The following is a 12,887-nucleotide window of genomic DNA, read 5'->3' as shown; positions in this document are numbered from 1 at the left end:
CTCACGCCTTTCCTGACTGTAAGCCATGTAGTATCCACTTGTTCTGTTCGAACGACAGCCTCTTGATCTATGTACAGGTTCCTCAAGAGCACAATTAAGTGTTCTGGAGTTCTCATTCTTTGCAGTGTTAGATAATTTTTTATGATGCACACAGAGAATGCCTTTGCATAAGCAATAAAACACAAGTAAACATCTTTCTGGTATTCTCTGCTTTCAGCCAGGATCCATCTGACATCAGCAATGATATCCCTGATTTCATGTCCTCTTCTAAATCTGGCTTGAATTTCTGGAAGTTCCTGAAAATTTTCTCTCAGTCTGTAGGTTGTCTTTTTACTTTGTTGATAAAGTCTTTTGATGAACAAAAGTAGTTAATATGTTTAATTTTATGGGGTCTGATTTATCTACTTTGTGTTTTCATGCTCGTGACTTTGTTGTCCCATCTAATAGTCCATGATTACAGACAAGTCCCAAAGTCTCACCCCTATAGCATAAGGGACAGTTTGTATTCCCGGTGGGTTTTTTTTTTTTAATTACAAAATTCCTTACTATAATAGAATTCTGATGCTTCCTAAGCCCTGGAGTATTATTCAAGATATAAAGTGAATAAGATTATGAATAATATTTAATAGAGAAATAAATAATATTTTAATATTGTAAAAGTGACTTCAAATATAAGAATCAGCACAAAGCCAATTCCTACGTGGTGGAGGTCAAATATATACCACATTTCCACGTTATCCAAGCTGTTGTACCGTGCCATCTTTCACACCGCTCACCTCTTGACACCTGTCAGTCTCCTACCCGCTTTGGCTTTGGCGGGTAATTCTCTGCAGTCTCACAGAACTGACCAACTGTATTTACAGTTAAGTGGTTTGTTAAGGAAGTAATCAGGTACAAGTTGGGATCAGGATCACGAAGTATATACTTAAAGTCTCTCTTTTCCAGTGTAGAACACCTCTTTCAGCTGTGCAGGCCTCCTCTCTGTGCCCTCGAGACAGGCTCTGTCTGGCCCTCTCAGGACAAGCTCCTCTCAGCCCCTTAAGTCAGACTCGTCTTGGCCCCTTCATGACGGGCTCCTCTCCGCCCCCTCAGGACAAGCTCTGCTTGATGCTCATGGGACAGGCTCTGCTTGGCCTCTTCAGGACAGGCTCCTCACAGGCCCCTCAGGACAGGCTCCTCTCATCCCCCTCAGGACAGTCTCCTCTCGGCCCCCCCAGGACCTGCTCCTCTCTGCCCCCTCAGGATGGGGCCCTCTGCGCCCCCCAAACCATTTATTTTTCAGATTACTTATTTAGCAGTTATGCCACTTTGGCAAGCAAATAATGGCTTTTTCTACTAACCAGGGGTATCTTTGATTACTGAAATTCACATTTCAGCTCATGTATGCATTTAAGACCCAGGGTTTTCTCTGTAGAGGAAATAAGAACAGCCGTGGGCAGATTCCAAACACTAGGGGGAACCACTGAACCTATGGTCCTGAGTTATGGCACTCTGGGTTCTTGCTCGGAAGCCCTCCCTTGCTTATCCAGTGTCTTCTAAGCTCTTTAAGTGTTGTACAGGTAAACACTGGCTTCAGGGGTAACACTGGGGCACTGAGAGATTTGTGGTTTGGGACCCTGTAGAGATTAACTTGAGCTGTAAACTTTCACCCAAAGCACCATTAAAAAAAAATAAAAGATGTGGCTAAGTCCTTTGTTCCCAGCAGCCTTTTTTCCTCTAATAATTCTTCCTTGCATTTCATATTGTGACCCTCAACTTGGATCATTGGGTCAGACTCTTGAAACCTTAATGATGGAGAAAAGTTATCCAGGGAACATACTATGGTGTGACTCAAGAATAACACCTGGGCCTTCACATTAGGAGAAATCTCCAAATCAGATGACAATAAAGTTCAGCATAGAAACCGGGGTTGACATTTGAGGTGAGTGTCATTCAAAGAAGAAAAATTCCTAAGGTGTCATGACGTGAAAATGCACATAGATATATTTATGTGTGTATATCAAGGCGTCCAAGTTCATAATGGTTCAGTAATTGCTGACATAAACAAGGGAACCATAGGCATTGTGTACCAAGCAAATCTGTTGCTAGTCGGATGTTGACCCAAGTAGGAAACAATCAATGGGGCCCCACTCAAAGATGGTGGCCAAGTACGCTGCTTTGGATGTGTGTCACTCTCCACAGTCCTGCCAATAGTCCAGTCTCCCGCATCAGGCTCCAGAAACTTTCAGTATCCATGCAGTAGATGAGATCATAGCAACAGATTTGGTTGGTATGCAACGTATATCCTACCCTCATTTACATCAGCAGTTGCTGAACCATTACAAACTGGTTCAAAGGCCTGATGTTTACTGCTATATGCATCGTCTCCTCAGTTATTGACTACCTGTTTATCCAACATTTCACATTTATGATAGTAATAAGAAATCTGTTCAACTATTTTGTGCATTTTAATGACTTCAATCTGGCATTAACAAATGCCAATGTGCAAGGCAAGTTTAACGCTGGCTGTGACGATTAAGGTTATGTGTTAGCTTGGCTGGGCCATGATTCTCCATGTTTTGTAGTTGTGTAATGATGTAATTGGGAAGTTACATAATGATGTAATCTGGCAATTGTTTAATGATGTAATTTTTACAGTCATTTAATGATGTGGTCATCCTCCATTTCTTGATCTCATGTGGCCATTCTTTGTTTATGGCATCAAGCTGAATTTGCATAGTGATCTGGTCTTTGGAATTTAACCATGTCAGTAAGTGAGGAGATGGTGTGGGTGTATATGGGTGTGTATATTTACATTTATAATTGTATATTTATATAGATATATAGTTGTAAAATTATGTGTTCAGAGAACTTTCAGAATATAACATTTTCATAAATATGAGTCAGAAATTGAGTATTTGAAACATTTCACTTGGATACAATTATCAGAAAGGTTTGTATTTTAGAGAAACAGTGACAGTAATGGTAATATTTCTGCTAGATGATTTAACCTATGCAACATGAGACACATCAGGGCGAAACTGTGTACATCACCAACTGTGGTTGGTAATGGTGAAATGGGAACAAATTTATTTCCAACAGCGTCTTGCCTGTTTTTAACAGAAGTCATATAGTAGAGAACTTCTATGAAAGTAACGAAGGCAGTCTCTGTGGGAAAGCCTTCAGCTGGATTCCAAATCTTACTGCGCTAAAAAGAAATCCTCCAGAAGCAAACCCTATTGAATACTGTGAGTGTGGAAGAGCCTTCATGGAGCACCCATCACATAAACATCATGGCAGATCTCACAGTGGTACAATACCTGTCAGTGTAAGGAATGTGGAGAAGCCTGTACCTGTCCCTCTCACCTAGCCACTCCAATGAGAACTCTTAATGGAAAGAACCCCATAAATGTAAGGTATGTGGGAAGGACTTCATTTGTATCTCAACCCTTAAGAATCCTGTGACAACACTCACTGGTGGGAAATGCTGTGAGTGTAACGAATGTGGGATAGATTTCTCTAGTTTCTCATCCTTTCAGACACATGTAAAAGATCATAAGCCTGAACATAAAGAATGTTGTAAAATGTATAGTGGTTCTTCATCTCTTGTTTTACTTACAAAAATTCATAACAGAGGTAAGTCTTATGAATGTAAGGAATGTGGGAAAGCCTTTAGTGTTTACTCATCCCTGACTCAACATATAAGAACTCATGATGGAGAGAGACCTTATACATGTACGGAATGTGGGAAGGCATTTAGTCGTTTCTCATACCTCATTTCACATATAAGAACTCACAGTGTAGAGAGGCCTTATGAATGTAAGGAATGTGGGAAAGCCTAGGTGTTTCTCAAATCTCTCTCACTGTATGAAAATTCACAGTAGGCAAAGTCCTTACGAATGTAAGGAATGTGGGAAAGCCTTTAGTCATTCCTCATCTGTCACTCATCATATGAGACCCCACAGTGCAGAGAGGCCTTATAAATGTAAGGAATGTGGGAAAGCCTTTAGTGATTCCTCACACCTTACTACACAGAAGAACTCACAGTTGAGACAGACCATATGAATGCAAGGAACGTGGGAAAGCCTTTAGTGATTCCTCAGCCCTCACTACACATAGAAGAACTCACAGTGAAGAGATGCCTCATGAATGTAAAGAATGTGGGAAAGTCTTTAGGACAGCGTCAAACCTCACTACACATAGATGAACTCCAGTGGAGAGATGCCCTATGAATGTAAGGAATGTGGGAAAGCCTTTAGAGATTCCTCAGCCCTCACTACACATAGAAAAACTCACAGTGAAGAGAAACCTTATCGATGTAAGGAATGTGGGAAAGCCTTTAATGATTCCTCACACCTTAGTATACATATAAGAACTCACAGTGGAGAGAGACCTTATGAATATAAGGAATGTGGAATAGCTTTCAGTTGTTCTTCATTCCTAACCAATCATATAAGAACTCCCAGTGCAGAGATGCTTTATCAATGTAAGGAATGTGGGAAAGTCTTTAGGCAAGTTTCAAACCTTACTAAACGTAGAAGAATTCACAGTGAATAGAGGCCTTATGAATGTAAGGAATGTGGGAAAGCCTTTAGTGATTCCTCAGCCCTGGCTACACATATTAGATCTCACGGTGGAGATATGCCTTATGCATGTAAAGAACACAGGATAATCTTTAGGGGAGTCCTACACCTCACTAAACATAGAATTCACTTTGGAGAGAGGCCTTAGGAATGGACAGAATGTGGGAAATTGTTATTTCCTCACACCTCACTTCAAATATAAGAGCTGACACTTGAGAGACTACTCTGTGTCAAAAGTGGAATGTTTCACCCTTAGCGCTATAATTTCAAACAGCAAATTTCTGAAAGTCTATGATTAAAGAACAAAGTTTCTCTGTGAGTAAGAAAGTAATACCAACTTAAAGAACGGGTTTATTGAGCTACTTTGTGCCTTTGGCAGAAGTGATAGTTTCATTGTAACTATGGCACTGTCCTCATCAGTGTTTGTTACTTTCTCAGTGCAAGCTAAATTTTACCTTTCTGAACGTCTTTACCTATTACAAGTAGCGCTGCAGGGAATAGCCTTGAGCAAATGTGGTTTTATATTTTTAATTTTTTTATTAATGTTATTTTGCATAGAATTAAATGCACTCATCTTATATATGGTTTAAGAGTGGGTTTTTTTTTTTTTTTGTATTTAACGCATTTCCCTGCATTCTTTTCTATTGTAAAGTTTCCTATTTTACACTTTGTAATACAGTATGTTTATCATAGGGTGATACTTTGGGACTGTGGAATTATTCTATTTTTCATCATAGTTTGGCCTACTAATTTTAGTGTCCACTGAAAATTATTACCTATGTTTATTATTACTGTGGTGTTTACCAAATGGTAGTTTCTGGTTCCATTCATTTCTTTTGTTTATTTAGTGAAATTCTGAAAAAAAAAACAAAAAAAAGCTTTCCTTTCTCTCCCCTATATCAAATTGTTTAGAATATTACTGGTCGTCCACAATTAGATACGAGTTCCATTTCTTTGTTCCTCTTTAAATCTAATTTGTGTGTAAGTTAGAACAGTTAGGTATGGTTCCTATCTAACATCAGTTAGTCAAATGTTTGTCTTAGTATATAGTGTACCTTTCTATGTGTAAAAAACATTAAAGAAACTTTTCCATGTACGCTAAAACATCTTTAGCATGATAATACAGTAATAATAATATTTGGGTTTTGATGCAGATTGGAAGGCCTTGCCCATTTGTTGTTATGAACCTTTGCCATTTTACTGGATTCCTTCTTGGTTTGCCCCTGCTACCCCTGATTTAGGGAGGCCAGTGGGGCACACCCGCATGGGCACTGCACGTGAACCCCTACTGTGGGGTTGGGTGGGTGCAGGGAGAAGGAATCACGGAGCATGAACCCTGTGCCTATGTATCTCCACACTCTACATCTCAGAGTGCCTGTCTCTGCCCGGCTCTGAGCAGTAAGAGCACGTGGTGGGCAGACACCGCGTCACCAGCGGACAAAGGACATGGGCTTTGATTTCCCGCAGGAGAAGGTCTTAATTTGTAATACACTTTACAGTGGTTAGTTTCTAACTGCGGATTGTATGTATGTCCAACTTTCATAACCTACGGATTGCCAGTATAGACTAGTCCATATTACTTTTTTTTTCTTTTATTGTTCAAATTGTCTGAGATTTGGTTATTAGGCGGTGTCTTAAGTAGGTTCCTATCCTTTTTGACATGTTCCCATCATAATTTGAATTTTCTTTTTTGCCAGCGTTCAAGGCTCTTCTTGTCCTTTTCCAGCCTGAGCCATGGAATCAGAATTTTCTCTCAGAAAGCCTGGCTCCTTTCATTAGAGAATGATATTTAGAAACAAAGATCTGGATATTAGGTATGCTTATTGCTACTGGCCCTTAAAGTGAAAAGAGGTAGGAAATATATATGTGTCAGTATACACATATGAAGACACATATACCTATTTCTCTATGTATTTGTGTATATTTTAAAAATTACAAGATCATACCCATATCTCTGATTGCAGTCCAACACGACCAGTTTCATTTTGCCTTTTTTATTACTTTATATGTTACTCCTTTCTCTAACAGTAATACTGCTGGCTCTCGTAGTCAATAACACATTATTTGCTGAATCTTAGCATATACATAGTTTCAGAATTGCTAATTGAAGTGATGAACCATCTTGCAGAAAGCAATTTGGCTTTTGTACCTGGTTCTTGAAAATTGAAGGCATGTAAGATTAGAGGGACCATCTGGTAGCCTGATGCTAACCTCTTGAGGCATAATTTAGCTTACATGAAGGACTGGCCTATAAAAGCACAGAATCTGGAGACTTAAGGGAGCTCCCCACCAAGATACGAGGTTAGAGTAACGCTGGGTATGATGGTTAAGGTTATGTGTCAACTTAGCTGGGCCATAATTCTCTGGTTTGGCAATTATGTAATGATGTAAATAACAGTTATGTAATGATATAATTTGCCAGTCATATAATGATACAGTCATCCTCCATTTTGTGACCTGATGTGGTCATCCTCCATTTTTGCATAATGCCGATTTCCACACAATGACCTGATCTTTGGAATTTAGCCATGTCGGCAAATGAGGAACGAGTGCAGCTTATGTTATTGAATTGTGCACATGAGAAGTGTTAAATTGGAAAATGTTGTGTTATGTATATATTTACAAAAAAAAAAAAAAAACACTTCAGGGTAGGACAGAGATGTGAACTGTGAATTGTCGAATTCTTTTTTTTTTTTTAATTCCATGTATTATCTTATTCTCATTGTATTACATTTGGAAAAGGCAGTATATACCTATGATACAAAATATATATGCAGGGTATATGATGCAAAGTCTCTTTCTCACCCTTGACCTCAAACTTCCTCACCAGAGGAATCCTTCTCATTTTCTTGTGTATCCACAGATACTCTATGCATATATACAAACGTAAATGACTTTTTCTACACAAATAGTAGATTACCATACCTTTTGTTTGCACCTTGCTTTTGTTAGGTCTATGGATGCATTTTAAAATATACAGTCCAAGTTTTAGTAGATGCTACCAGATTACATTCTGTACGAGTTTGCCAATTTAAACTCTAGCAATAATATATAAAAGTGGTTTTATTTTATTTTATTTCCGCATACCATTGCCAACAGTGTTAAGAAAGTGATCTTTGCAAACTTGGAAGGTAAAAAATAGAATTCCACGGGAATGCCACTTTGGAAGACAGCTTGCCAATTTCTTACAAATCTAAACATAAAACCAAAAAACCAACCCCGTTGCCATCAAGTCGATTCCGACTCATAGCGACCCTATAGGACTGAGTAGAACTGCCTGCATAGAGTTTTCAAGGAGTGTCTGGTGAATTTGAACTGCCAACCCTTTGGTTAGCAGCCATAGCACTTAAGCACTATGCCAGCAGGTTTTCCAACCTAAACACAGACCTACCACTTTGATCTAGCAGCAGTACTCCTAGGTATTTACCCGAGTGGGTTAAAAATGTGTGTTAATTTTGTGGTCCCCGCCAGTTCTATTTGATATAAAGTTCCCATTGAAAATCCAGAATTTCTCGTTCTCTTTACGTGCAAGTAAGTGCCACTGGATAAACTCCTTATACGAATTTGCTATGGCTGTGTGAATACTCAGGGACTTAAAATAAGAAGCCCTTATTTCTGGATCAGCGGGGCAGGTTTCTGGTCTTGGCTGGCCCCCACATGCATCTTTGTCAGCTGGGGGTCCTGGAGGCACCTGCTCGTCCAGGCTGGGTTCTCTCACAAGGTCGGGCTTATTTGGATGCATGCTGGTCCAGGATGGCCCTGGATGGCATGTCTGGGCTCTGCTCCACCAGGTGTCTCTTCCTTCAGCCAGCAGACCAGGCTGTTCCAGTGGTGGAGGTGAGTGCCCAGAGAGAGAGGAGGCTTGCAGCGTTTCTTGAGGTCTAGTAGGGAATCTGCACACACTAGTCCTTCCTCTTGCCCAAAGCAAGTCGCTCAAAAAAGCAGTTGGCCATCAAGTCAAATCTGAGTCACGGCAACCCCATGTGTGTCACAGTAGAACTGTGTGGAACTGGGTTTTCAGCGGCTGGTTTTTTGGAAGTAGATAGGCTGGCCTTTCATCTGAGATGCCTCTGAGTGGACTGGAAATGCCAGCCTTACTGATTAGCGGCAGAACGTGTTAACTGTTTTTACCACTCAGGGACTCCAAGCAAGCCTTGCTAATTCACCGTCTGGTGGGTGGAGTCACAAATTCACATAGCACACAGTGTGGTTCAGACACAGGGAGAGGAGAAGAATGGCGACTACTTTTGCCCACAGTCAACTGCTTTCATCCATCTTATGTTCCCATGTGGAGGAACCCCCACCAGGTGCCACTCGTGGCCCCTCTCCACCTCCCAGTCACCCTTCCCCAGGATAGAGGCACTTAGGTCAGCAGGACCAGGCATGCCGGCCTCTCCTCTTCCCCTCACCTCTGCATGGGCTCCATCTGCCTATGGGGAGCCTGTGGTCCTGTCAGCTGTGCAGGTGGTCTGCAGGTGCCCATCTGTGTCACGGATTGGTAACTGCATGGGTCCACATCACAAGTGAATTATACCAAGCCCACGAGCTGAGGTGCGCACTCTCTGCAGCTCCAGGCAGCCCAGGTGAGCCTATGCCCGTTGAGGCCCTCTGTGGTTTCCCAGAGGTTCAGTCTGTGTCTTTTCCCTCGGGTGCCCTGGGTTCCATGCAGCCCAGAGGCAAACCTGTTCCCCCTCTATTCTCCCTGGTTTCCTTTCAGCAGCCCCACCCAGGGCTTGGACTAGGGTGAGGCCAATGATGCTTCTGGGGTGCTAAATTGAAAGAGTGAGTGCCTCCCTGTGTCCTGTGCCCCTTGCTCCCCTTCACCCTACTCCCAGAATGGGCCCTCCAGCCCAGCCAGATACCTTAGTGGGTCCTCCCCCCACCTCCCACCCCAGTTATTCACCTTGGGCCTTTCCCCTTGGGTCTCCCCTGTGGAAACTTTTTCCTTTCCTGTGGCTCAGCGGTGACCCTGGAGATGGAGTGCATGCCCTTTCCTGAGGTTTCCCAGGGCTTCCGCTTGGTCCTTACTTGGTTCAAAAGTCCAGAGTCCCCAGGTGCTCAGTCTTCTTCTGTTGGCATGCCTTTATTTCCCACGGTCCTTACCTCCTGTCCCCCAGACTTTCCTCAGCTCAGCTGGGCTCCTTTCCCCAGGGCTCGGGGCTCAGGCGCAGTTCTTATTTTCTTTCCTGGCATCCCTCAGAGGCCCCATGGCCACTCCAGATGGGTTTCTTCTAACTTTGCCCTGACTCAAGCTCTATGTCCCTTGGTTTCTTCTTGGTTGGACAGCGCATCTTGAAGTCTGGGTTCCTGCATCCAGTGGTACTTCCCCTCTCTGCACTTGCACAGTCATGGAGCAGTCACCACTGTGTTTCCACCTCCACTTGGCAACTCTGTTTACGCCTTGTGTCTGCCAGAGTCTGTTGCTGCCATCTGGCATGTGCTTCCCCAACCAAGGTTTTCCAGTCCTAAGATCCAATCCTGCCATTTGCTTATGTGGAAAATATCCGAGAGTCCTGATTCCAAAGTTATGAATGTGGTGTGGTTCCTAAAAATCCAAGCAGCCATAGGCTTTATAGTAGCCTAAGAATTTGTCACAGACTAATTATATTCTAGATGCACTGCAGAGAAGTTTCCACAGGGCTCCCTTCATGTCTTTGTTTCCCAGGGTATAGATGAAGGGGTCATTATGTAAGCAATGACGGTGTACAGGGCCAAGGCAAACGCCCCTGCCCAAAAGACACATGTGGATGTAGAATCGACAGACTCCCAGAAAGCTCCATAGAACAAGGAGACTACCGAGAGGTGAGACCCACAGGTAGAAAATGCTTTATACTTCTTGCTATGGATTGAATTGTAGCCCCCCCATAATAATGTTATGAATCCTAACCTCTATACCTGTGGGTATACTCCCATTTGGGAGTGGGTTTTCTTTACTGTGGTAATGAGGCAAATTTAGTGTAGGGTGTGTCTTAAGTTAAAAAGAGCAGATTGAGCAGGCAACCAAGCAGGCAAGCAGAGATGGGGGAAGACAGATGCCACAGCACATGAAAATCACCAATAAACTGAGAAATACAAGCTGAGAAGAGACATGGACCTTCCCCCAGAGCCCACAGAGAAACAAAGGCTTCCCCTAGAGCCAGCGCCCTGAATTTGAACTTCTAGCCTCCTAAACTCTGAGAAAATAAAATTTCTATTTGTTAAATCCACCCACTTGAGGTCTTTCTGTTACAGCAACATGAGATAACTAAGACAGAATTTGGTACTGGAGAGTAGGGTGCTGCTCTAAAAAATATCTGAAATGTGGAAGCAATTTTGGAATTGTGTAATGGGTGGAGGCTGGAAGAGTTTTAAGGTGCCTGTAAAGAGGGAAACCCTGGTGGCATAGCGGTTAAGAGCTATGGCTGCTAACCAAAAGGCTGGCAGTTCAAATTCACTAGGCGCTCCTTGGAAACCATATAGGGCAGTTCTACTGTGTCCTGTAGGGTTGCTAAGAGTCAAAATCGACTCGATGGCAGTGGTTTTTTTTTCTTTAATAGTAAAAGGCTAGATTGCCTTGAAAAAACATTTGGTAGAAGTATGGACCTTACAGTCAGTTTTGGTGAGGGCTCAGAAAGAAGTGAGGGGAACCAAAGAGAAAGTCTCTATCATCTTAGAGAATACATATGGCACCATTAACAGAATGTTGCTAGAAATGTGGACATTAACTGCACTTCTGAATTACCTGAATAGTAATAAAAAGGCTTCATAGGTAAACCATGTGAATGCCCCAGTCAAACCATTGGCTTTGATGGTACCTTCAAAAAATAAAGTTGCAACCAAGTTAGCAATAAAGAAATAATAAAATTACGGGATAATATCATGTGTTTGCTGTCTAATATTAGGCAAAAACATTAGAGGAAATACTAACATATAAATTTTGACCCGAAGAGTCAGGTGTTTCTCTTGATTTTGACTACACATTCCATGTGATATGTAACATTAAATAAACCTTTATAATTTTTTTTTCCTCAAGCCATGCGGCTTGATTTTTGACTCAAATTTAAGAAAAAATCTAACCTTGTAGATTGAGTCTTGCCTGATTAACATAACTCTGGTAATCTCACTTCATTAACATCATAGAGGTAGGATTTGCAACACATAGGAAAATCACCCCAGATGACAAAATAGTGGACCATCACACAATACTGGGAATCCTGGACTAGCCAAGTTAACACACATTTTGAAACAGAAATGGGGAGGAAACATGCAGAGGCACATGAAGGTCACCCAGGAACAGAAGATCAGAAAAGCCAAGGACCTTCCCCCAGATTTCACAGAGAGAGATAGCCTTCACCTAGAGCCAGCACCCTGATTTTGGAATTCTAGTCTCCTAAACCCTGAAAAAATAAATTTCTGCTTGTTAAAGCCACCCACTTGTGGTATTTCTGTTACAGCAGCATTAGGTAACTAAGACAAACACCATTAACCATCTTGACAAACACCAACACTCCATCTAACAACAGCATTAAATTATATATATATATACGTATATATAGATAGATAGATATAGATATATAGCTGCCATATTTATTCTGACTCGTAGCAACTGTAGGACAGAGTAGACCTAACCTATAGTGTTTCCAAGGAGCAGCTGGTGGATTCAAACTGCCAATGTTTTGTTTAGCAGCAGAGATCTTAACCACTACAGCACCAGGGCTCCTAACAACAGCGTAAGACACATTATTTCTAAGTATGCATTAAATAAATATTCAGCAAAATAGGCCATATGCTCGGTTATAATACAAACTTTAACAAAAGAATAAAATGTATAAATGAGTAAGAAATACTGTTGTGTATTCATCCATTGGAATAAAATAACACCTAGAAAAATTTTTTTTTCTATGTGCAACAACATGGATAAAACCTGACAGACTTCAGGGTGGCTCGATGAAGTCAGATACAATATATTTCATACAGCTTATTCCTATTATATGAAGTTGAAAAATGGACAAGTGTTTCTCTGGCGGTAATAGACCACTGGTGACTCTTGGAGTGCATATTAACGGGAAAAATGCAGGAGGGAATCTCGTGTGTTGGAAAATTTCCCTCATATGACCTAAGAGGAAGTTATATGAGCGTATATCCAGCTGTAAAAATGCATCGCGTCGTACACTTGAGATTCGCACACTTTATGCACTTTATTACACGTGTATATATGAGACAAAAGTAAAGGAAAACCGTGGGCAGATCCCAAACACAGGGGGAGCCACTGAACCCCACGGTCCCAAGTTACAGTGCTCTGGGTTCCCGCACGGAATCACTCTCCTGAGTACGAGCGTCCCGGAA

The 12,887-nt window shown here is 41.7% G+C and overlaps 1 protein-coding gene across 1 annotated transcript in view; it reads left to right on the top strand.

Moving 5' to 3' along the window:
* LOC126069415 (zinc finger protein 345-like) overlaps positions 1 to 12,887 on the top strand; it is a 208,786-nt gene that overhangs the window by 44,577 nt on the left and 151,322 nt on the right. The gene's annotated exons all lie outside the window — the stretch shown is intronic.

Source organism: Elephas maximus, chromosome X (genome assembly GCF_024166365.1).
Source record: "Elephas maximus indicus isolate mEleMax1 chromosome X, mEleMax1 primary haplotype, whole genome shotgun sequence".
NCBI classification, from domain to species: domain Eukaryota; kingdom Metazoa; phylum Chordata; class Mammalia; order Proboscidea; family Elephantidae; genus Elephas; species Elephas maximus.
Note: the sequence above shows the minus strand (reverse complement) of the source record. Positions and strands in the feature narration are given on the sequence as shown.